Source organism: Saimiri boliviensis, chromosome 18, assembly GCF_048565385.1.
Source record: "Saimiri boliviensis isolate mSaiBol1 chromosome 18, mSaiBol1.pri, whole genome shotgun sequence".
Taxonomy (NCBI): Eukaryota; Metazoa; Chordata; class Mammalia; order Primates; family Cebidae; genus Saimiri; species Saimiri boliviensis.
Window position 1 is genome coordinate 16559093 of NC_133466.1, and position 27194 is coordinate 16586286.

General features: G+C 36.3%; 1 long non-coding RNA gene across 2 annotated transcripts in view; it reads left to right on the forward strand.

Annotated features, from left to right (window-relative positions):
* The window catches only part of LOC141582042 (uncharacterized), a 628742-nt gene that overhangs the window by 379432 nt on the left and 222116 nt on the right, over positions 1 to 27194 (forward strand). For both annotated transcript variants that reach the window (XR_012514892.1, XR_012514893.1), the window contains one exon: positions 15297 to 15321. This is a non-coding gene — a long non-coding RNA (uncharacterized LOC141582042). The remainder of the gene's footprint in view (positions 1 to 15296; positions 15322 to 27194) is intronic.

Below are 27194 nucleotides of genomic sequence, written 5' to 3' on the forward strand. Positions count from 1 at the left end.
TCCATTCAGCAACTCCAATCATGAACACATGTACACACAGACACACACACACACACACTCTCTCTCTCTCTCTCTCTCTCTCTCTCTCTCTGTCTCTCTCATCCCTAAATGTAAGAGAACACAGCAAATACATTAGCAGATAGAAGTGCCCAGGGCGTAGGGTGATTGACAATTCATTCCCTCTGAGAAGAATAGGAACAATTTTCTAATGGGATTTTGAGATGAGATGAGATGAGATGAGATGTTGAAAGATAGGATTTTGACAGTTGTAGGTTGGGGAGAGGATAATTTTAAGGTGGACAAAATTTAATAAATAAAGGACAGATGGTGAGGAAAAGGCAACATGTTTTAAACGTTTGCTGTATTCCTTTAAATATTGAATTTCTAATTTTATGACAAAGCAGGGATGCAGTATTTCAACAAATCAAATTAAACACATTTAATGATACCAAGCTGTAAGGCCCAGTGTCCTGTGTCCTGCAGTGGGAGCTCACTATTTTATTTACCTCAACAACATTAAAACACCCATATCTCAGGTCCCCACCTGATTTGCTATTTAGTCTGAGAAATAGTTAAGAGAGTCAGGTCCGTGGGCATGATCACAGAATGACATGAGTATATGGATCTCCTAAGGGTCCATGGAGAGCACAAGGCTTAGAAATATTTGTACCAGACTGGGCATGGTGGCTCACGCCTGTAATCCCAACACTCTGAGAGAACAAGGCGGGTGGGTCATGAGGTCAGGAGATAGAGACTATCCTCACTAACATGGTAAAATCTTGTCTCTACCAAAAATACAAAAAAATTAACCCGGTGTGGTGGCACGCACTTGTAGTTGCAGCTACTCAGGAGGTTGAGGCAGGAGAATTGTTTCAACCCAGGAGATGAAAGTTGCAGTGAATGGAGATTGTGCCACTGCACTGCAGCATGGGCGACAGAGTGAGACTCTCTCTCAATAACAACAACAAAAAAACAAGGAATGTTTGTACCAGGGAAGGCCTTGGAAGAGGAACAGTTCTCAGATGGTGGTCGCTCTTCCTGGTATCTTTGGAGCAAAAAGTCAGAAAGGTAGTATTTACTTTGCTTTGGGTTTCAGTCCTTTTGGAATTGTTCATGTTTGAGCAGAAAGCAAGATAAATTGAACTTGCAGATGAACGGAATAGGTTCTTTTTTATCCACAACTATCAGTACTTGTTTGAATTTGCTCCTTTCTCTTTTTACCATCTTAATCACTCCTAAGACTCCAACTTTTACCTCAAAGTAAAAGTCATCTAAACTTATGTCCTTGACCATCTCTCCCTGCAAAGCTCCCATTCTCCATTTCCAGCTACCTGCTCATATCTCAAACTGAGCAGTGCAAATCTTAGCTCCCCATTTTACAGCTTATATTTTCTATGTCTTTGCACGCCCCCCAGCCCCACTTTCCACCTTCTGTTGACCCATCTGGGGACTTTGCTACTTGTTTTCCAAAGTTAAAACTTTGGCCTCGTATTCAACACTTCTCTTGAACTTTAAAAATAAGTTGGTTGCATCCAAACTTTTTCAGTTCTACCTTTGAAATGACTCATTAATCCATTCTTTTCTATTCCAGTCACTGATGGCGTAGTGTGGAACTTCAGTTCTTCCTACTCTGTAGCAATAGCTTCTTAAATGGTTCTTGTGAATTTGTTGTTTCATTCCTTGAGTCTGTTTATTTCACAAAATACTAAATATGATGATGAAGATAACAATAACTAAATGAGGAAGAGGAGTTATAACTGCCTGCTAAATTGTTACGAACCTCAATCAAGATTAGTTTTGTAAAGCATCATGGAATAGAATAAATCCTGAATAAACACTGACTATTATACTCTCTTTACAGAAACACTGTATGTATATATGCAAGTTCTCATACTCACCTAACTCTTCCCCACATTTGAAGCTCCTTGCCTCTGTCTCCTTTGTTGGAATATCTTTCCTCTCTCTTTTTTTTGTTTTCTCCTTTCAGCAGGCTACTTTCTGTTCATGCTCCAATCTCTGTTCAAAATTCTGTGTTTTCATTCCAGTTTTCTCTGAGTGCCTAGACCTGTTTAAACCACTGTGCTGTGTGCTCCTGCAGAATGTTGTATTTCTAATCTTGAAGTTATTGAGTAGCAAAATAGAAGTCATTGTGTGAAACTGCAGATGGACAAAGAATATGAAGATGATTCCTTTTCTGTAACTGATAGAATCTTCCTGAATGATGCCTACTCTAGTAAACAATTCTAACATTCTTTGAACAGTATTTCAATTTTTCCATATACTTTTGTGTAGTTAGATTTATTTTAGGATTTCCTCTCTGCTCCTTGTTTCTCACTGCAAGAGCCTCCACAGTGGTCTTTCTTGTTGCCTTGACACCATCTTGGCTCTTTTAGGCACTGTAGACCCCATCAAACCTCAGCCACTTGCCACAGAAGCCCCACTGCAGTCTCACTGGCTCTTAACTTCCCTGCCTTTGGAAACCTCTGCATGACACATGGGGACTTCTAAGCTCCTCTCTTGCCACGCTGAAGCAGAGGGACACTCAAGAGCATTACCTCAAGCCTTCCTTCTGTTCAATCATGCTGGCAATAATCTGCAAGGGCCTGAAGGCTTACTGTGATCCAGAGAAGGAGCATACATTGCATTAGAGTAGTTTCATCCAGGAGGGAAACCCAGTTGAGTGTTATCCCTTTCAATCCAGGGGAAGGTGTGAAGGATAAGAAATCAAATGAGAAGATCTCATTTGGGGTTCTAGGAAGCGATGACCTCACATGATTCCTCTCACCCCAACCTGGGATAGTCTTGTTACAGTAAGAAATAACAAGCATATTTAATCAGAAAGAAAATCTATAATCATACTCTTGAGCCTTTTTTTTTCCAAAGCATTTCCTGGCACCTCCCTCTCTTTTTCTCCATTTTAGCATATGTGTTTTTCTATTACTGTGCCTATGTCATTCATTGTGTTTTGTAATGTCTAGCTCTTCCTCCTAGACCAGCAGTCCTCATCTGAAGGTGATTTGGTCCCCCGTGGGCATCTGGGCAGTGTCTAGAGACATTTTCCTTGTCACAATGCTGGGGAGAGGGTGGTGAGTGGGTGCTACTGGCATCTAGTGGGAAGAGACTGGGGTGATGTTAAACATTCTGCAATACACAGGAAAGGCCTGTAACAAAGTAATGCCTGGCCCCCAATGTCAATAATGCTGAAGTTGAGAAATCCTGTTTTAGATTGTAAAGCACTTGAGGCAGGATGCTGTCTTATTTATCTTTTCGTCTCCAGTACCTCACACATTATCTGGCTTATACAAGAGACTTTATAATTATTTATTTAATGTTTAGATCATGAATGAGTAAATAACTAGAAACATGAACAACATAAATGAGTGAGTACCAGATACGTAATTTTTGAAATCCTCTAAAAATCTCAATTGGTTTTGCTTATTTTGTTTGATACATCTGCATTCATTTATGGGAACTGATAGTGAAATCATAGTCTACATGGCACACAGCGTGCTATTAATAGTTCCAGTTGAGTACAGTGGCTTATGTCTGCAATTGCAGCATGTTGTGAGGCCAAGGCGAGTGGATCACCTGAGGTTAGGAGTTCAAGACCAGCCTGACCAACATGGTGAAACTCCATCTATACTAAAAATACAAAAAAAATTAGATGAGTGTGGTGGCACATGCCTCTAATCCCAGCTACTCAGGAGGCTGAGGCAGGAGAATCACTTGAATCTGGGAGGTGGAGGTTGCAGTGAGCTGAGATTGAATCACTGCACTCCAGCCTGGGCAGCAGAGTGAGATTCCATCTTTAAAAGAAGTTCCCTTGGCACATGCTGTGCCACTGCATGGTTTGGTTGCTTAAAAGTCTTCTTTTGAATCCAGCATCTCCTGTGCCAGTGGTAGAGCTGTGGTAAGAAGTCACAAGAGACATAGTGACCATGGTTTAGATTATTCTCAGACGGTATTTATGCCCACCTAAGATAGCTCATGTATAAATGCCCACAGCATTCACTGTTAACTAGTTTAAATAGTTTGCTTTATTATGCTGCCTTTCTGATAATTTTAGATGTTCTTTAAAATATTTGCCATTCTCATTTTTTTTTTGGTCAAATTGATGTGAATTTGGCAGACAATCATTTAGAAGATTAGAAATTACAAAATTCCGATTTCTTAAATGGTTCTTTATATGAAAGAATAAGTTTGGTTAGCAAGCATATTTAGTAAGAAAGATCTGTAATGACACTAGAGTTTTGCTTCTGCTCAAAGCATTTTCTGACACTTTCCTCTCTCTTCGTTCATTTTATCTTATTTTTTTCTATTATTGTACCTATGTAATTCATTGTATTTTTAAATGTCTTTCTCCTTCTAGACCATTTTTGTATGAGGATTACTGTTTTTAGAGTAAGTATTCTACTGAGATATGGTAGACAATTCAAGACATATCTTTAGATTATTCTTAATAAGTATATTAAACCTTGACTATGGAATGCATAGATTTAAAAATACTTAATTTTTAGTATTCCTATAAATTAATAATCACCATTTTCTTTTCATGGGAAGGCAATATTTCATTAAATGAAGGGAATAAATAGCTTAGTCAGATCAATGGCAGAGGGAAAAAGGAAGTGTCCAAGAGTGAGAGGGAATTCCAGCTTTTGGCAGTCTCACCACTTGTCAGCTGTTCTATGATAATTGATCCTTAAACAACCCCAAAGAGGTATCTGGTCTTTAAGAGAAGATATTTGTCCTTCATTTTAAGGATACAGAATATGAAGCATCGAGAGGCTGATTCATTTGCTCCAAGCCACACATCTCATCCTGTGTAATTTGAGTTTGAATTCCCATCTTATAAGAGAATTTTCTTCTATCACTCCACTGCCTTCTCATAAGTAACTAGATGAGGCTCATAGTTCTCTACCTTGGCTGCATAATATAATGACTGGAGGAGCTTTTAAAGAATACTGATGCCCAAGTTTAACCTCCCAGAAAGTATAATATAATTGTTCCGAGGGTGGAAGCCTAGGAAACTTGTCCTTTTTTTGTTTCCTGGGTGATTCTAAATTGTTACAGATGTTGAGAACCACCAGCTTAGGACTTAACTTTCCTGCAATTTGTTATACCCTTTGTATCTGAGCAAGTGTATTTATTTTGAACTTTTTAATAGAGCTTTTACATGAAATTCATGAAGAATTAAATTTACCATAATTTGAATGAATCAGAGTGACTTCTTTATTATTTTGCAGAATAAGGTAGGATGTTTCTTATTAAGTCAGCTTTATTATGTGGGGTTTATAATTTAAGATCATAAGGTTAATTGTGAGTAAGGAAACAAAGTGTTAGCAGTGTAAAGGTCAAGGAACCTTTTCAGTTTGCTACACCATAACCTTGAAATCAGTTATTAGTGGTCTGGCTCATCACTGGAAGATTCTTGAGAGAACTGCAAAACTATGCACAGTTGACCAGGGCCTTGAGATGGTCCCGGCTCCCAGTCATGTGACCATTAGATTAGAAGTGGTTCTTGGCTTAATGCATTCGTTTGAAAGATGTATTCTCATGCCAGAATGCTTTTCTCTGTATTTTCTTCTGCAGGTTAATGTGTCTGGAAGTTATAATGTGGTGTTTTGCATTTTAAAGTGTAGCTCTGATGACAATATTTCCTACGAGAAGTTGATCCTATGATTATGCTTTATTGTACATGAAACTTACATGTTCCCTGAAGTACCTTGTCTTCACACCAGTGCTTACCACTTTTATCCTTTTGTTGTGTCTTTTTGTTTGGGTCTTTTGTCCCCTTTCCTAACCTGTGTCTTAGGCTTATCAGATTTTTGTTGTGTCATTTATGTCTTAGTCATCCACAGTATGATCTGTAGGACTGAAGAGGTAGATTGCCCTGGACTTAGACATCAGTTTCTTTCTGTTAACTGTTAATAGCAGTTTTAAGGAAAACACACATCTGAGATTTAGATTTTAGAAACAATGTTCACAAAACTAAAATTTAACAAATGATGATGTTATGCCTCAAATCAATGTGTGTAGAGGTGTTTATAGTATTCTCCAATGGTAGTTTGTATTTCTGTGGGATCAGTAGTGATATTCCCTTTATCATTTTTTATTGTATCTATTTGATTCTTCTCTCTTTTATTCTTTATTAGTCTGACCAACAGTCTATCTATTTTGTTGATATTTAAAAAAAAAAAAAACAGCTCCTGGATTCATTGATTTTTTTGAAGGGTTTTTCATGTCTCTATTTCCTTCAGTTCTGCTCTGATCTTAGTTATTTGTCTTCTGCTAGCTTTTGAATTTGTTTGCTCTTGCTTCTCTAGCTCTTTTAATTGTGATGTTAGGGTGCTGATTTTAGATTTTTTCTGCTTCTCCTGTGGGCCTTTAGTGCTGTAAATTTCCCTCTAAGCACTGTGTTAGCTGTGTCCCAGAGATTCTGGTACATTGTGTCCATTTTTTAAAGAAAAAAACAAACCAAATGTGTTTATCAAGCATGAAACACTTAGGATATTAGCTATGAGATGCTTATAAGATGACATAAGACAAGTCTGATTCATAAATTTGTTGAAAATAGAAATGTTAACATTCTCAAAAGCTTTATTTTGTAATAAAAGTGGTATAGCTCTTCAGTATGAAAACTCACATTACAAACTAGACAATAAATTTGAATTACAAAGTTTTTGCAGGCACAGTTTTATTTAATATCTGCTGCTGGCTATATTTTCCTTATTTTTACCTTGACACCCTAGAGATTTTGCACAAAGGCAGAAGAGATGTCGTCTCACTGTATAGAAAATGCAGTTCTATATTTTTCTTTCCTTTTCTAAAGGAAAGGAAAACCTACATGCTATTCTGAAATGTTCAAGCCAGACTGAGCCTATTGAAGGCCAGTCAAGAATGCTGAGAGAGGAGAAGTCTGCTTCCAGAACCTGGGATCTGTGCTTTCTTAGCATTGAACATCAACTCAATGATCCTTCTCCCCAGCTTTTTTCCTTTTCTACTTGTACATCTGTCATAATCTCCCCTTACCTCCCTAATATTTTTAAATTCCTGTGCATTGCAATGAGGTTTCCAGATACATGTTTATGTTTCATGGTACGTGAAAAGATTGGTGTGTCATCTAATTGAAGTTTGTATCATACAAAAGCTCTATTCTTCAACCTCATTTTTGTTGTTGCGGGTACTTTTTTTTTTTTTGAAGATAGATTAGTGATGTTGAGATTAGCTTTGACCACTGGTTGTGAAATTCCTGCTGAGAAACCATAATGAAAATACAATTTCTGAATACAAAGTACTAGAAGTATTAGAAGTATGTCTGTAATGTGCTACAAAAAAGATTACACAGGCATGCCCTTGGTTGTATTATTGTTTCAGAATTTTGGGACAAAATTGTTTCCTAGCAGCATTTTTCTGAAATTGCTTGACTTTTTTCATGTAAGGATTCCTGATTACATAGCATCTGTAAATGATATGTTGTACTTTTTAAAAAAAAATTCTTTGGAAAATAATTACAAATAAGCAGTTCATTGTGACCTTATTGGCTGTACTTGACTTGCATTAATGTAGAGGTAAAGGTGAGCCATAAGAGAAGAATTGGCCACCTCCATAGTAGATGAGCAGAGTCATGAGGCAATATTGATAATTAGACAGAGATATTAGACAATTTTGTTTATTTTATAGTGTCCACACTGTATGTGTGATCCGCAGGGTAAAAGACTATAACATCTCACAGGACAGGCATGGCTGGTAATTAAAAATTGTGCATAGAGCAGACATCATCTGATGAAAAAGCTTTGTGGGGAAAGTGACATTTAGTTTGGAAGTTATAGATAGTTCGATTTTTGATAGGTAAAGTTTCAAGAAGGGAAAGAATAGTGAGAATGAAAAAACAGCTGTGAATATGAAATCAGAGAGGCAGAAAGTCCTTGGAAATTATTCATTGGAATATGAGAAATGTATGAACAAGTTGCTTTGAAAGATGAAGTTGGAAGAGTAGTTGTTGAGGACTGTGTTCCTGAAGAAGATGTGCTATTTTTCTGCTAGTGGAGTCTAGGAGATGATTTTTAGTATAAAATAAAAAACTTGAAAGAGTTTATCTGGAATTCATACATGATCTAGTCCACCTTCCTCTACTCAGAGATGGAAGGATGGAAGTGGCATTGTTGCTTATTAAGAACAGGATATTTGTATTAAAGGGAAAGAGCAGACTCCTACTTTTGAATCCCTAATTTACTAGCTCTGTGAACGTAGATGGATTACCTAACTTTCCTAAGCTTTATTTTCTGTATCTGCAAAAGAGAACTATAAGGTTTATTGTGAGAATAAGAAAAATGATGCATGTAGTGTTTAGCTTAGTATATGGAATAGCAAATGCTTCCAGAGTGTTTGCTATTATGATACTGATGCTACCATTATTATTCATGACTTCAATACGACAGTCTCTTATCTTTCCTTGTTCTGTTCTTAGAGGAATTGCATAAATTTGCTAGAATCGCATAAATTTGACTAGCATAAAATTGCTAGTCAGTTATCCTGATCTCAGAATAATTTGGTGTGTACAAAGTCCAAGGTTTGAAAACTCATCCAGAAGTCAGCATCTTGCAAGAATCACCACACATGCCACACTTTCTATAGTAACTGCTGTTCTCTATCGGACTATACCACTCTCACTTTCTGGTATGCAGATGTCTATTAGTCTGGTTTTCATACTGCTATAAAGAAATACCTGAGACCAGGCAATTCATAAAGAAAATGGGTTTAATTGAATCATGGTTTCACATGGCTGGGTGATTGTCAGGAAACTTACAGTCATGGTAGAAGGCAAAGAGGAAGCAAGGCATGTCTTACGTGGCAGTGGGGATTGGGGAGATATATATATGGGTGGGGGGGAGAGAGAGAGAGAGAGAGAGAGAAAGAGAGAGAGAGTGAGTGCAAGGGAAATGCCAGACACTTATCTAACAACCAGATCTCATGAGAACTCCCTCATTGTCATGATAATGGCATGGGGGAAACTGCCCCATGAACCCATCTCCTCCTACCAGGTCCCTCCCTCAACATATGGGGATTACAATTCGAGATAAGATTTGAGTGGGACACAGAACCAAACCATATCAGAATGCTAGGAGTAACATAGAGGTAACAAGATTGCATCCTCAAACTCTCTTCTTTCTTTTGCCTTTTGAATATTGTTTACAACTGTATTTTCTACAAACCCTAAGCAGCTTTAAATCTAAAGGAATAAGACAAACACGTTTTTCCTTTCCAAACATTAAAATAGTTTTATTAAGTCATCCAATGAGCAATTTCATGAGGAAAAAATAGTTTATGTGTGGTTTGGATGCTAAGCATTGACTCAGTGTCAGGCCTATGAAGGAGAAGGCCAAGCTATGCCTGCTGACACACAAGTAATCATGGAAAAAATAAAGAACGTCCCAAGTTTGTTAAATGAAGCCATACGTTTGGAAAAGCACGATATGCCAAACTCTTATATTCTCCTTTTTGTTTGTTCAAGATTGTTCTCTTTGTTGCCCACCAGAATCATGGGTTTTCCTTCCAATACACAAATGTTCCCAGGTCTCACTGTTGCCATAATCTTCTCCCAAGTGTTCTGTATTTTTGTACAGTACTAGTCATAGTTAGGTAATATTAAGCAATACTTTAGAAAGCAAGGCATTTGAAATGATTATTTAGGCTAGGAATTTTATAGAGACTATATGTAGTTGTTCTTCTTACTTTAGGGATTACTTTTATAGTACAAACAATGACGGCAATACAAGCTTTGAGAGACTGACTCACTAAGGAAACAAGACAGGTTTGGAAAAATGGATCCCTTGCCATTGACGCATTCTGGAGAACTCTTTAAAAAATGGTAATCTGAGAAATGTAATTGCCATGTAACTGTTCACGTAAAACTGATGCTATCAGTAAGTGGACCATAATTAAACATTCTGTGATTATATGACAGTTTCAAAAATATTGCATTTCACAACCAGGTGTTTTGATTTTTTTTTTGAAATGAAAGAAAATAAAAAAGGAAGCCAGCTTTTAACTATTTGGTTCAGTTGATCTCCCCTGGAAAGTTAATCTGCAAACCTACCAAATAAAGATGAGAAAATAGATTTAGAAGATAAAAAAGCAAGGAAGATGTGTTTACCTGCTGTGTACCACCTTCGTGGTGTTGGATCCCTTCATCTTTCTGTGCCTCATTGTTTTTCCTGTTTCTCCATAGGGGGCACTATTCACAGTGCTGTGGGGGGAATTACCCAGAATCCCTGTAGAAGCTGCTACTGATGTAGGCTTTAAGAGGAAAGGAACCCAAGTAGACTTTAGCCAGAACAAACCTCTGTCATATGTTGGAATGTTACTGAATTTGAACAAAATATTCTTCAGAAAAAAATATTTTAAAGTCAATAGATTCCTAGATGATTTCTAGGCCCTTTGTAATATTAACTTCCTTTGAATCAATGCCTTCATTGATTTAATGATTTATTAAATCATTTAATAATGATTTAATAAATTCAATCATTTAATAATTAATGATTATTTAAAGGAAAGAAAAACCAGAAAGTAAAAAATGGATTTAGCTTGTAACCTTTAAAGACAGCCCTCTTTCTTTTTTTTCTTCAAAGATTTATGTGTGTTTTTTTTCTTATCTTAAAGTATAGTAATAAGAATTAGCTGCAAATCTAAAAGAAAGGTTGCATAAGTGCATACATTCTTTTAGAGTTCTGTTTCCTGTGGTATTTCTTCACTTTTAATGCTGAGTGGCTGAAGCACTCAGTTTTTAACTTCATCATTTATTCTTATCACTTGGGAAAATAACAATTTCAAGATTTTCTAAGTAATAGCCTAACTCCCATTTGTGGCTCATTTTCCTATGTCAATATTAGGATCATTCTATTGAGAAGAGGTCTAACTACCTAGGAAACTGTGAAAGGCTTATGGTCACAGCTGCTTACATACATGTAAATATTAAAGGAATATGTAAAACCTCATCTAACTTCTTTGGAAGTCTGAGTACACAGTTATTGTTGATAGGCAATTGGGGTGTGTATGTTTGTGTAGCGTGTGTTTTTGTAAGAAAAAAAGTAGGGGAAATTGGAGATAATTAGTGTGCTGGAAAGTTACAGAATTTGATATCTTGTTTTGCATAGACCGTGCATTGTAGGAGTGACATTATTGTGAAACTTCATTCAGTCAGTTTTCCTTCAAGTGAATTTGGTGCAGTTTTTTCAATCCAGTGTTAAGGGCATGACAATGTATTTTTCACAAACTTGTCTAAGAGGAAACTCTGACAGATTATCATGAGGAAAACTAAATTCACTCATATCAAATAAACACACAGAAGACTTCTCAGTGGGGTCTCTGCCATCAGAGTCTGTCTCATTGTACCCCAGATGCCAAGGGGGAGCTTGACATTTGTCAAGTTATTGATAGCTGCCTTCGTCCATCTCATGCTGCCGTAACAGAATGACACAGACTTGGTAATTTGCAATGAACAGAAATCTACTTCTTGAGGCTGAGAAATCCAATATTGAGGTGCAGGCATCTGGCAAGAGCTTTCTTGTTTTGCCATCCTATGATGGAAGGCAGAATGGCAAGAGAGAAAGAGGAAACCAAATTTACCCTTTTATAAAGGCATCCATTCCACACATAAGGGTGAAGCCTTCATGGCCTGCCACCTCTTAAAGGCTCCACCTCTTAATACTGTGACAATGGCAATTACATGTCAACATGAGTTCTGGAAGGGACAGTTTTCAAGCCAGAGGAGCAATTGCCTATCATAGGTTTCAAGAAAGAGGGATTTTACTATTATTTGAGCTACCATTTTTAGCTTTACCCATACCTTTAGAAATAGGTATTTCTTTGAACTCAAATTATCCAGTTTGAGAATGTCATAATTTTCTATTAGGAGTCTGGCTGATCTAGTCACTAAAAAGACACATAATAAACGTGTAAGCATGTTTTTAAGTGGACAGTTTATAAGTTAGTTAATAATATCAGCATTAATTACTGTTGCAACTAAATAAATCACTACATTTTATTTTCTTTCAACAATCTGAAAGAATTTTTTTTTTAAATTACTGTTGTGCAAAATTTGGCTTAGCAACAGAGAGGGAAAATACCTGCTTTAAAGATTGCAATGTCTGATGGCTATGAAACAGATGAGAAGTTTTGAGAAGATGACATCAATATGGTATTGATTGGTTTCATGTGGCTTTGAGCTTTTCTGCCACTGGGAAGATCACTACTGCACATAGTTTACATATGATTAGTGTGTAATGCCAGATTGAAGCTTCCTTCTTTCTGTATCTTAAGTGTACTTGGTATTCTGATTCAAGAGTGAGATCTTGAAGCTTTGGCAAATAGAATTGCCTAATTTCCAGTTGTCCGCCAAGCAATGCATGCATTTAAAATTGAAAACAATACCAAACCTCCTTCTTTTGTAGTAAAGGAACCCAAAACAAATCAATCAATCTCTCTCTCTCTCTCTCTCTCTCTCTCTCTCTCTCTCTTTAACTTGGGATATTGGTTATTTTATGTTCTTATACATATAAAATTCCTTTCCTTTCATGTGTATGTTCTTAATAAAGGAAAAATTTCCACTGCATTTCTAGGAAGACAACATATTTTAAGTATGGCATCTTACAAAAAGAACTCTCAGTAGTCAAGAAGAGTAGGCAGTAATAAACAATTACTTTCAAGACAGAGGTACCTAAAATCTTTCCTTGGTTTCCTACTGACTACAGGATACTTTTCAAACTCTTTGGTTTCACTTTGACAAACTTGCTTCTTGCAATTCTCCTAAGGTGGTGTGTATATAGAACCAAGTGGGATGTGGTGAATTTAGCTGACTACAATGTAATAGTCTCTTCTCTATACATAAAATTAGATTTCTGAAATCGAGAAATTTACAGTCCCATAGGGAAAAACAGGATTGAGGAAATGAGATCATTAGTTAATCTCTCAAAAATCTCATGTATATAGTTTATGTTTTCTAAAGTAGAACCATGGAAACGGTCCACCAAGTTAATGAGACTGTCAGTATCATATGTTCTTTCATTTGGTAATTAACAGTATGGAATGGATACATATTAACTTACCATCCTTTGATCACCAGTGACTTTTCAGTATCTCCATTCTCTTTTATCCATATTTTAAACACCAGACTCATCAATGCGTTTTGTTTGATGGTGTTAATCTACAGTGCAGAAGAATTCCTGTGTTTGTCCACTTTCTAATTTTCATGGCCTCTCTGATTTTATGATTTTAATGTAGCTTTTAGCAGTGTGGTTTCATCACATTTCTGCAGGCATTCATGTGGATGCCTGAGCTGGAAAACTAACCTGGGGTAGTCTTTATTTCTTAACTCCCATTCCCCAGTGCAGGGCCCAGTGGTGCCAATTCTGAACATAATAAATGCACAAGAAAGTCCTTCCTCACTATAACTTCAGGAATGTTTTCACCCACAAATTAAAACACTCAATTGCAAGGTTTGGGGGTAATCTTCTCCCAGCTCTCTTTCTCTCTCCTGCAGTTTCATTGCATTGCCTCATCTGTCTCTTTTTTTCTCCCTTATGATTTATTTCTGCTTCTTTTTCTCAACTTCTAGTTTCTTATTTCTCTAATAATCTAAGGCAGGAAGAAGTGTAAATTCATGTGCATGGAAACTAAAATTTTCCTGAGGATACAACGTACAGAATAAACCCATCTTCACTAGAATTTTAGAACTTGAGATCTGGCATGTGTGATTATTCTACACATTTTAAGTGGGTCTCTGTGCTTTTGCATGTGATTTTGCCTCTTCCCAAAACAGTCTTTGTATTCTTCACCATCTGAGAAATGTGTTTTCATCCATGTAAACTCAAATCGAATACCATTTTCTCTATAGAAACCTGTCCAGCTTATTCAGGCAGAATTAGCTCCTCTGTAGGCAAATAGCTCTTTGGCCTTTTTTTTTCCTTTTTTTTTTTTTTTACCAAAGCAAGAACATCTTATTTTCCATACCTACTATGTGCTTGACGTTGTATCAGTGCACATTTCTATTAGTACATTCTAGCACTACGTATTTGTGGGTGTATCTTATGTGATTGGCTTTGAACATTTCCAGAGCAAGGATATTTTTGCTTCTTATACCTACCTCAGGATTTGACACAATCTGGCATAACCAGACATGGTAAGAACAAATATTTGTTGAATGAATGATGTGTGAATATTTGCATGACTATATTAAATGAGTTGGTAAGAATATTCACTACCTGGATGTCAAAAGGAGTTAACTAAACATTTTTATCTTTGGCCTTTTATTAGATTGGTTGCAAATTCTGTGGCAACAGAATCTGTGTCTTTCATTCTCATCTTTATACCCCCAGTTCCAGGTACCTGTGCCCAACAGGCATTACTGGATATTTATAGAATTTAGGAATAAAGAATAAAAGGATAACAATGTGGAATAAAAATAATTTAATCTTTGACATTTTTTTTTCTGAATAGAGACAAGCTCACTAAATTTGACTTTTTAAACTATGCAACATCATAGTTCTATGTCACTTTTATATGTGGCTAGACATGGAAAAGGTAAAAGTAAGGACAGAGGATGGAGACATAACATACTCAGAGTCAATCAGGTGACTCTTGTCTGAAAAACTTGTACATGAAAAAATGAATGGTTTGAAACAAAAGTGAAATATTGGATGGAACTAATTTGCACAATTAAAACCTGTCTCACAACCAAGTGTATCAGTTGATTCTCTGGCAAATCATTGCTTTGCCTTTTCTTATCCAATATTTGTTTGTTTTTGAAGGAAAAAAAGGCATGTGGCTGAGAGGAAAAATTATGTATTTTTTTCACCATAAATACTCATCTTTATGCATTTTGTTAAAATTATAGTAACTGATAATATTTAAGCATCTTTTGTAATGGTGATTTTTTGGTATGATATCCACAGATACAAAATAGTGCATATATTAAGAAAACTCATGCACAAACAAAACAGCACATGCTGTACTCACAGCCAGTTACACAGAATGCTCATGCATGCATCTGTTGCTTATTAATTTTCTTCCTGCTCTTTGCATCATTCTTTTGAAGAAGCTCCAGCAAGCCTTGTGCTTTGCTCAGTTGTTTATAATGGTCTATAAATCAGGGGCATGGACCAAAAGAAATGTCTTAGTAGTGTTTGCAAAATATTTGGATATTCAGATTGTATTTCACTGTCATAGCTTTAGAAAATGTATAGATTAACCTCTGATTGAAACTTATATTCTAGTAACTCTGTCTCTTTTCTTTATTTCAGAATTGGTCATGCTTTCAGCGAATGGGTGAGTTCAAACAATGTTTACATGTATTGCTCAATTTGTTTTAACTTCCTGCTGTAAACATTGACAGTTTTTTCTTCCTAAGGGTCTTATGAATAGGCAACACATAAAAGACAAAAACAAAAACAGGTAAAAAAAGAAAAATATCCCAATCTACATTTTTAGAAATCAGGTAAAAATGCTTGGTGAACTGTTTATGTTTTAGCATCTGTTTTTAACATTCGGTTGTGACTTTTTTAACAACAGCTGTAGTTCAATAATTAAGCTATGTTTGGATTTGAAGTCTGAATGAGCTGAATTCAAAATATGGGACTTTTTATTAGAAACCCTGGTAAAGTGGATGCTGGGGAGAAAGCCCAAGATTTCATGTGTTTGATTTATTGACTACGTGCGTCAACAGCCTGCTTTTAATTTTCAGAGTAACATAAAAATACTCAGAATCTAAGTGCTGTGTTTTGGTGGGTTATGAGTCTATATTTTTTGTCACAGATGTCGTATCCAGTCCTCTCCCTTTATTTCACAGTTATGGTTTTATAGAGGGATTTGGAGGACAAAAATTTAGGGCTAACAGTGGGACAGAATCAGTCACATATGACATTTATGAGCTGCAATGAGCAACAAAACTTTGGGGGAAAATATCTGTGTTTTTTCAGAATTTAGAGGTAAATGGGCTAATCATCCCAATTTAATGCCTAAGTAGGTCTATACAATGTGACTGCAAGTTCAGTGATAACCTATGTCAGTTTTGATTTACATCTGTTTTATTCATGTGACTTAGGTATTAATGTAGATACATTCCTGAAGAGTACGTGCTTCAGATGAATAAGCTATCCCAATGATTAAGCCACTCAGTTAAACAAGAACTAAATATATTCTACACAACAAAAATATACTGAATAATACTATTTGCATTTGCATAAACAGTTTACAAAATACTTTCACCTTTTTGACCCACTTTAGTAGATGAATAAGAATTAATAGACCTATTTTGTAGGTTAGGACCCTCAGGCTCAATATAATACATTGATTAATAACCAATATTAAAAAAATAATAAGACTGGCTGCAAGGTGTATATCAAAGTTCCTTGTGTGTGTGTGTGTGTGTGTGTATGTATAAATATGTGAAGATATACTCATTGCAGAATATGCATAAACTTTAGTTATATGGCCACATGTTAAGAAGCAGCTTTTAAAACTTGAGTTTCTTTATTCTACCAGCAAAATGAAATTGAAAATAATTATTGCAATCCACCAAAGATCCAGAAGTGCCTTCAGAATCCTGAAAGCAGGACACTGCTTTCTTGAGAAGACATTCAGTGCATTATGCATGAAACATTTTCTTAAGAACAATACCAATAATTTGACAATTTGGGAGATGGTAGATTCTGCCATGAATAGCTGCTTCATTCCAAACCATCTCTTTGCTGAGCAACATCAGTCAAACTGTTTGGTTTCTTAGAAAAAAGTCAGTAGACTGAAATAGAACCTCTCAAACAGATATTCCAATGAACACTAGCTCCAGGAAGGATGTCAATAGGTGCTTCAATAACAAATCATGCAGGGTCAAGCAATTTGATAAATAATGCAAACAGATGCCATTTGTGGAGATTAAAATATTAGTTCTGAAGTAGAGAAACCTATCAAGTATTGTTTTCCTAGTTTTTCTTAAACTTACTGGAATATGCACACATATACACATGCAAACTCATAAATATACAAACATGCACAGATATAAGAATATATATGAATAACTTGAAAACAGAATTTGGAAAATATTAGAAAAAAATTAATTTCTTTGCTGATTATTTAAAGTTTACATTCTCATAATGCTATTGTTTGAATGTGCCCCTCAAAGCTTACTTGTTGGAAACTTAATCCCCAATGAACAGTGTTGAGAGGTTCGATGTTTAAGAAGTGATTAGGTCATGGGAGCCAAGCCTCGTCAATAGATTAATGCCATTGTTGCTGGAGAGGGTCACTTATCTGAAAAGTGAATTTTTGATAAAAGAATGTTTTCCTCCTACTTTCTTCCCTTCCCCATCCAATGCTCCTACCCTCATGCCTTCTGTCATAGTATCCTGCAAGATGGCCTTTGCCAGATGTGGCCCCTTTAGCCTAGGATGTCCCAGCCTCCAGAACTATAACAGATCTCTGTTCTTTATAAATTACCAAGTCTGTTTTATTCTTACAGCAGCACAAAATGGAATAAGAAACATGGGATTTAATAAGATTTATGATTTCTACTAGGCCATATGATTTTGAAACATGACTGCAATTAACAATTAAATTAGACATTTAAAATATAAATGAAACAGAGTCAAAGTACAGCAGAAAGTCTGTGATTTTCTGCACAGAGTTTTGCTTGTATGATGTTATTCTGCTTTTCCAAAGAGCCTTCAGGGTATGAATTCACTGACTTAACTCCTCCTCAAGTCCTCTGCCATGTGGGCCCATCTGCCTTCTCAACTTGCTTCTTTATCACATGATCACATTTTGGAATAATCTCTCTCCTTCCTCTTTGATGGGATCAGAATTATTTTAGAGGTACCTCCACTGGGGTTCTTGTGTCCACCAGACTCTCAAATGTCCAGAGGCAGGGCCCAAAGCAGCCCTGTGTTCCTGCTAACTTAAGACTTGAAAATCCAGCCATCAGCCACCTCGAAAGGACAGCTGTTTTCATGGAAAGGCTGTCTTTGCTCGTTATCTTGAGCATGGCTGACTCACGGTGTTCCATGCTTTGTTCCCTGGCTTTTGTTCCTTGGCTTGTGACTCACCTCCTCCATGCTTTCTCCACCTTCAGCTTCATTTCTCCCAGCTGTGACCTGTGTTCCTGGTTTCATCTCTGGTTTCCTAGTCAGGTTATTATTTTTTTAAAGGCTTTTTCCATTTTCCTGTTTTTGACTTATTGCTGATAGGTCTTTCATGCTTTTCCCTCTGTCCTTGGCCATGACTCTGACTAACTGGAAATTGCTGATCAAAGGCTGGTGACCACCACGTTTAGCCTTTGACTGTTACAGCCCCTGTACCATGGTGACCTCATTTGTGCTGTCAAAGCAGTAACAATTTCCTTTTCTGAATTACTACTGCATGTGTGCCTAGTACTCATTACTTGCTATTTATCAAATTGTGCTTTCTATGGTGAACAAGTCCTCTATAATGCAAAAATAAATTATGTTTAAGGAATTCCAAAAATTATGAATTTTGCTGAAAGAAAACTGAGACCTGCACAAACATTGTTACCGACAGTGAATATTGGACTGTTTCCAAATATTCTTGGGTCCTTTGTTAAGTTACATCACCAGTCACTCATAGTCTCTGGTGCAGATGTTACTGGTCCCAAGAGGGCAGATTGTAAGAAATTAGAAGATAAGAGGTGAATATTTTTCATTAGGGAGTAGGAATTGCTGGTGTTAAAAAATGGATATGTTGGCCAAGGAGTAGTAGAGGAGAATGATAACAAGAGACGGATAAATGCAAACAAGAAAGGACATGTATCTCCTCCCTCATATTTATTTATTTTCTTTTTTTCTTCCAATGTTACATATTGCAAATGAGCAAAAACAGTATAAAGACACTTAGGTGATACATGAACAAGTAATATCTCCAGGAAACTTTCTTGTTTGTGTCATGTGCTGTGTATGTTATGAGATAATGGCCAGGGAAAGGTAAAACATGTTATTTATTAATAAGTTAATTTACATGAAATCAATCCAAGGAAATCATGAGCACATCTGTGTTTGTCCACTATAGATAGTAGTGGAAACAGAACTACGGAGGGAAGGAGAGCAGAAAACTAAATGGTGAAGGCAAATGCTGTGATTGCTCTAAGCTCTGTCTTCACTGATCCTTTCGCTTGATGTCCTCTTCCTGACCCTCAGGTGGGAAAGCACCTCTGGCCTGCAAAGGCATAAACTGGGTTATTTGGGGAAAATATACAAAGCTTTTGAGTGCAGAAAAGTCTTTTGTAATTGCTGATCTCTGAAAGCCTAAGCTAATAGAAACAGAGCAGGATCTCTAGTTCACACAATGTAAGAGGCAGGCATAGTTTATATGCCAGACTGTGGTGGAAACAAAAAAGAGCAAAAACATATATAATCCTTCTTATAGAGGTGGTTTTTAATAAGAACAGGCAGATAATTCAATTATTCTTAGTTCATTATATCCCTGAAGTCATTGTCTAATCTTTATGTTTTCTACCACTTTCCAGACTTTTGTGTAGTGGACGTGATGCGAGTCATAATGGTCTAGTGAATAATGTTTTATTTCACAAAATATTTATCTAGCATAATAGCTTTCAGACTTTGGTTCTAGTGGGCTGTCTCCTTAAAATACCTTCTTCTTCCTCTGGTCATGGTTCCTAGCCCATTCTGCCTGTCTCTCACCTTCCTGTAGGTCCTCTATCTGTCATGCAGACCTTGCCAGAAAAAATACTAGTCCAAGAGTTTCCATATGTCCCAAGTAGGGCCAACCAGAGACATTTTCTCAGTTAACATATCAACATGGGCCAGGTGTGGTGGGTCACGCCTGTAATCCCAGCACTTTGGGAGGCCAAGGTGGGTGGATCACTTGAGGTCAGGAATTTGAAACCAGCCTGGCTAACATGACGAAACCCTGTGTCTACTAAAACTACAAAAAAATTATTTGGGCGTGAAGATGGGCAACTGTAATCCCAGCTACCAGGGAGGCTGAGGCAGGAGAATCACTTGAATCTGGGAGGCGGAAATTGCAGTGAGCCAAGATTGCGCCACTGTACTCTAGCCTGGGTGACAGAGCAAGACTCCATCTCAAAACAAAAGAAAAGGAAACATAGCAACAGTGGAGAGAATGGTGTTTCTTTTATTTGAAAGAATGCAAAACTTAGTGAACGTGTTTCCTGCTAGGTGGAGAGAAGCCTCCTACAGAAAGGAGCCAATCAAAGATAGAGCTGGGAGATGGATAATGACCAGAGTATTGGTTCCCATAGCTTTTCCTTCTATCTTATGAGTTAAAGCAATATTTCCAGCTCCATGAGTTATGGATAATTTTTTAAAACTAGTAATTTGAATAGGGCTTCCATTACTCATAATATATACATAATCTAAAGCTTTTTAGTAGTCACATTTGTGGGGTAAATTTTTTAAAAATAGGTAAAGTTAGTTTTACTAATAAATTTTATTCATCTAATTATTGAAAATATTATTTTAGTGTTTAATATGAGATTATCAATAGGGTATTTTTTCCCATTAAGTCTTTGAAATCTACCATGTGCTGTAGCATATCTCTCATCTCACTGGGACCAGACATATTTCAAGCATTTACTAGCTGCTTGTGTTGGTGGCTACCATGTTGGACAGCTCAGATACAGACCATAAATATTAATAACTATTTTTCCCATTAGTAAAACATAACCACTATTAACATTGATTATATATGTCTAGGCTTTTTAATAGGTATATATATATCTCCATTAAATATATACATGTAAAATATATATTTTTAAACAAAAAGTTTATATTATAAGACATGTTTTAAGCTTGCCTTTTTCATTTCACCTTATCAGCACATCACAGGCATCTTATTTTTATTCATTTCCTCAACTGATGAAATACTTTTGCAGTTTTTTTGTTGGGGAAAGGACACATGGGTTGTATTATACCTGCATGTATCGGAATACTGTTCAGTTGCCTAGCAGTTAAATCTTAGGTTGGTTGGGCATGAAGGTATTGAAGCCCAAACTCTAGAAATTTTGCTTCACTATCTTCTGAAATTCGGTATTTGTGGAAAATAAACACATTCACTTCCCCCACCTATCTATTTTCTCCCCGTTACTCTGGAGAAATATTTAAATATTTTCCATTATAATTATTTTTCTACTACCATTAACATGCTTTTAACATTTAATATTTCTTCAGTTCAGAGAAATTATCAACTATTATTGATTATTATATCCCCTGAAATTTCTAATATATTGTTTTGACGATTAGGCTATTTTTTAGATGGCTTCTCTTTTGTCTAGTATTTTCACCTTTGTGCTCTTTATCTCTATGTTCTATATTTTTAAAGAACTTCTTGAAACAACCTTCAGTGGAACTGTAGTATACAATAAGTCTGTAGTATACAATTTTTGGTACCTCCTTAGTATTTGAAAATTTTATGATCTTACTTTTATCTATCTATCTATCTATCTATCTATCTATAAAATTGCATTTTAGGTTCTGGGGTACATGTAAAGAACATGCAGGATTGTTGCATAGGTACATACATGGCAATGTAGTTTGCTGCCTCCATCCCCATCACCTATATTTGGCATTTCTCCCCATGTTATCCCTCCCCAGCTCCCTACCCCCCACTGTCCCTCCCCTAGCCCCTCACCACAGACCTCAGCGTGTGATGCTTCCCTCCCTGTGTCAATGTGTTCTCATCATTCAACACCCACCTATGAGTGAGAACATGCGGTATTTGCTTTTCTGTTCTTGTGTCAGTTATGATCTTACCTTAATCTTAAAGCAATATTTTATATTAGGTTATTACTACATGATAGTTACCACATGATGGCATATATAAATGTTAAACTGAGAGTTAATCTGTTTTTGTTGTTGTTGTTGCTTAATGGAATAAGTAAGCATGGTAAGTCTAATTTTCTATCTTCTAGTTGGGTTACGTAGTTACCTAACATTTGACAGGAATACCTAATTCATATTTGGGAAAAACTGGTTTTATATGAGCAGAATAATTTCTCAAAGATACATCCTTCTTGATAACTTTTACAACTTTTAACTTTGCACATGGTCCCTTCCAGTCAGTGATGCTGTTTCCTAATATACCACATTTTCCCTGTCCAGTCTATCATCAATGGGCATTTGGGTTGGTTCCAGGTCTTTGCTATTGTAAATTTTAGAAATCAAGGATGTTTTTCTTTGTTACAGGCCATCCTCTTTCCTGTGCATTCTGTGTCTATTCCCTTCCCTTCGGCAGACCTCCTTTCCCAGAGACCCTTTGCAGTACACACTTGGTTGTTAAGAAATGTCTTACAAAATGCTTCTACGTTCACCCTTTCTTTCTGGTAATAAAAATATATCTACTTGTCTCCAGATTCCTGAAAATCGAGATGGTTCGAAGTGGTGAAAGATGATGAGCTAATTAGGGTAGCTAACATGTTGTCTACCCAGACACGTTAATTTCCTAAATAGATCAATAGTTTTACCACTTTTCTGAAGTCTGTGAAGGAATGACCCCCAGTGAAATATTGTAAAATGTAGACCACTTGGACAAATGCTTTGCATCAGATGTAGTTTTGTGACACTCCTAAATTAGCTTCCAGAAAGTGACTCGTTTTTTCAGGTAGGTGAATGGGGCTGATTTTCTGCCTCAAACTCACTTTTGAGCACTAGACTGCTATAAACATGTTCTTAGAGGACATCTCTACATGGATGGCCCTCTAATGTCTTTAAAGCAACACATAAAAAATTTAACTCATCATCTACAAAGCCTGCTCCTTTCTCTGTATTGTAATACAATTAAAGGAATCTTCACCTGCCCATGTTTCCACAGAAGAGGCCACTAATCATTTCACCCCATGCCCTATTTCAGCCTATACTTTTAGTCCATTGTCCAAACTCGTCAATTATTCCAATTTACTCTGGCTCAAAATTATCTTCTGAATCAAATCCAAGCTTGTAGGCATCACAAGTAAAGTGGCGCTTCCTGTCTGCCTTTCCAGGGATTTTCTACTTGCCACCCTTTTTTAAATGTATTGAACTATTTTCAGTTCCTCAAATACACTTTACTTCTAAACACTATGTTTCGTTCATGATGCTGTCATTGTTGCAATGAGGACTCTGCTCCTGACATACCTAATTAACTCTTACCATTCTACTTATCCTTCAAAACCAAGGTCAGATGTTATTTCCCCTGCCCCAGGACCCCCATCCAATGGGTTAATTTCCCTTTTCTATGCTTCTCTGCTATCCCATGCACAGATTTGTTTTATTTCACTCTGTTCACTTAATAATGCTATTGTTTTGTTTGTCTGCCTCTCTCAAAGAGAATAAATGCTGAGGTTAGGAATTTTGTGTCATTAATCACTGAACAGTACCATTTTTGAATGAATGAATAGATGAGTGGATGAATATTGAGAAAACACAAACAGTGACACTTGAAATCACAGTTTAATAGTTCAAGATGTTATTAATAGTAAAATTTGTTTGAATAATATTATTTAGGTAAAAATGATTGTGTAGTCCATATAAAATCCAGTGAAACTGAGCTCTATTCCCAACATCATGCAGTCATTGAACTTTTCAGATTTCTATTTGCTTATCCAGATGTATATCTGTTTTGTTTTTCATTGTAAAGACAAAGCAAAATGTATATTTTTTAATTTTGCAAAGGAGACAAGCTATTTACATAGGGGAATCCTTTCTCTTTGAGGACGATGTGGAATTGAAAGCAAAAAATTATCCAGAATTCCACAGGTGTGTGCCATATGAGCTTCAGTTGATTTGATTGTGAAGTCTGGGTTGACAGTTCTGAATCCACAGTGCATTAATCTTGAGATACATAAGCATCTGTAATCAATTTAAGTAGCTTTTGGTTTTGGCTTTGGAGACTGGCAATTTCTCATGTATTTCATGGAGAACAAGAGGAGAAGTTGGTGTAAATTCCTAGACTATGTGTCCATAGTACACAAAACAGTAAGAATTTGTTGACCATCACTCATTTGATCAACTCCAATAACCAGCATCTATTTCTTTGCCCGAATTAATAAACTTGTTGGCCTACATTGATCAAATTGACTGGAAAATTACTAAATTGCTATTTCAATTTGTTTTGTATAAAAATGCCAATAGAAGGCACAGTTAAAACACATCTTCACATAATTAGCAAAATAGGCCTTCATTAATTACTTACGAATTTTGGGCAGGGAAAGCAACCAATGCTTAAATTAAGAAACCTTATAAATAAACAGCAACAGAAAGCTATGTTAAGCAGGTGACCTTTTAATATATATTAGATATGTGTTCTGATTTTTATAATAACTTTTATGTGAAAAATTTATCTCTATATATATAAACTGTATATATATATATTTTTTTTTTTTCTATGATGAGCTGTATAAGAATAAAATATATACCACATTTTCCCTGTCCAGTCTATCATCGATGGGCATTTGCGTTGGTTCCAGGTCTTTGCTATTGTAAACAGTGCTGCAATGAACATTCGTGTGCATGTGTCCTTATAGTAGAATGATTTATAATCCTTTGGATATATATCCAGTAATGGGATTGCTGGGTTAAATGGAATTTCTATTTTTAGGTCATTGAGGAATCACCACACTGTCTTCCACAACGGTTGAACTAATTTATACTCCCACCAACAGTGTAAAAGTGTTCCTATTTCTCCACACCCTCTCCAGCATCTGTTGTGTCCAGATTTTTTATTTTTATTTTTCTGAAATTTCATAGTTAGTCTTTATTGGGGCAGGTGATTACAATTGGTCTCCAGATTTTTTAATGATTATGCAGCCATCAAAAACGATGAGTTCGTGTCCTTTGTGGGGACATGGATGAACCTGGAAACCATCATTCTCAGCAAACTGACACAAGAGCAGAAAATCAAACACCGCATGTTCTCACTCATAGGCGGGTGTTGAACAATGAGAACACATGGACAAGGGGAGGGAAGCACTACACACTGGGGTCCGTTGGGGGGAAATGGGGGAGGGATGGTAGGGGGAGGTGGGAAGAGATAGCATGGGGAGAAATGACAGATACAGGTGAGGGGAAGGAAGGCAGCAAACCACACTGCCATGTGTGTACCTATGCAACAATCTTGCATGTTCTTCACATGTACCCCCAAACCTAAAATGCAATAAAAAAAGAATAAAATATAGATGGGTTGCATTTCCTATCTCTATTTCTTCATTAAAAAAAAAAAAACCATGTAAAAACTGTAATTACAGAGGGCCTTTTATATAGGTAGATCTATGCACATAGATTCTGGCTAATGCACATTGATTTGGAAAGTCAAGTGGTTTAATGAACTAGAGGCTTCTTGCGAGCCTCAGACTCTTTTTCAGACATTTTAAAATTAAATTTTATATGAGGTTCAAGAGGGTCCAATAAAGAGAACTCTATTAAACTGCCTAAGTTCTGAATCAAGTGAGAAGACGAAAGACAAAAGAGATGTGGAGCAAATTACCACATTTCTTTTTTAATCTAGTAAATCTGCTTTTGGAGAGTATGATTGCCAATTACAGCAGTCTTGGAAAACCACAAGTTTCCTCAATAGAGACAAGATCCTTTACTACATGAAGCAAAATGGCACATATGAGAATTCATGATACTTGCAAGCCTTACACTTCCTAGATTAAAAAACCAGGAAGAGGCTGGGGAACATGTGTTCAGCTTCTCCTTCCAAACTCAATACTCAGTTTGTGCCCTGCCACTCCTGGAGGAATGAGTGTGGAGACAGCAGAGATGCTGCACTGAAGCGAGCATTGCTGGTCCCGCCTTCTAATGTAAAAGAAGTGGAGTAGTCATCTATTTTTTTTTACTGTGATATTTTAGTTAATTTACTAAATTTACCCATTAGTATATTATGGTACATAAAATAAGATTAGCTGTCTTAGTAGTGTGTTAATACTTATACAATGGTAAGTTTTCGGCCATGTTGAATTCTGAAACGTCTTTTCCAAATCATACTCTTTTGCAAACGTGTTCAACTGCAACAGACAAACACATTTCTCAGAGTTCCTATGCTAAATATCTTCCTAAAAGGAGAGTAACGTTATCAAAATTATTATATACTACTAAGGGTACATGCTTATAGAAAACTAAGATTGTGCTTTTTTTTTTTTATGGAAAACTTCCAAATGAAAACTAAAAACACATACAGATATGTTTGTATATGCAGACCCTTGGTATTTTGGGAACTAATGATTCAAATATTTGAAGCAGGGCACAGTGACTCTGCCTGTAATTCCAGCACTTTGGGAGGCTGAGGTGGGAGGATCACAAAAGCCCATGAGTTTGAGACCAGCCTGAGCAACATAGGGAGACCTCATGTCTTAAAAAAAAAAAAAAAAAAAAAAAATTAAAAAAAATTAGCTGAGTAAGGTGATACAAGCCTCTAGTCCCAGCTACTTAGAGGCTGAGGTGGGAGGACCACATGAGCCCAGAAGGTCAAGGCTGCAGTGAGCTATGACTGCACCACTGCACTTCAGCCTGGGCAACAGAGCAAGATCTTATCTCAAAAAAAAAAAAAAAAAAAAAAAAGATAAAAATATTTGCTAAGTGTTTCCAGCTTTTGTCTGTATGCATACCATGAAAACTTGACCATTTATATGACATCATGTGTGTGAAATGACACCAATATCTATGTGCATTTTATTAAGACTTTGTAAATTAAATAGTTTATAGGCACTTTTAGATTTTTAAATTGAATGTATAAGGAGTTGCACTGTGAGCATAACACCTAAGGCTACCTCTGTCTATGTATTCTCTGATTGTAGACTTAGAAGCTAGGAGATTTGAAAAGGAGGATTATAAGTGAGTGGCTCATGAAGGTCAAGGGTACATTACTGAATCAACTTGCAAACTGTGAGAAGTGCTCTTGTTTGTTTAAAAAGTAGTTTTAAAGATAGAACACGAATGAGTAGCCACATGATTTTTGTTAATAAGACTTGCCCTCTTGAATTTCCACCAAATAAATGATTCTAGGATTAAGATTTTAGCCTGAATATGCCTTGAGCTGATAAGCATTTATCAATTGACCTTTCTAGATACACTTTATTTCCTTGGTGCACAGAACAGATAAGAAAAACCAAAGGATTATGAATGAAAAGTTATTGACTGCATTTCAAAATAAAGCACTTGTGTTTAATTTATTTTATCCTT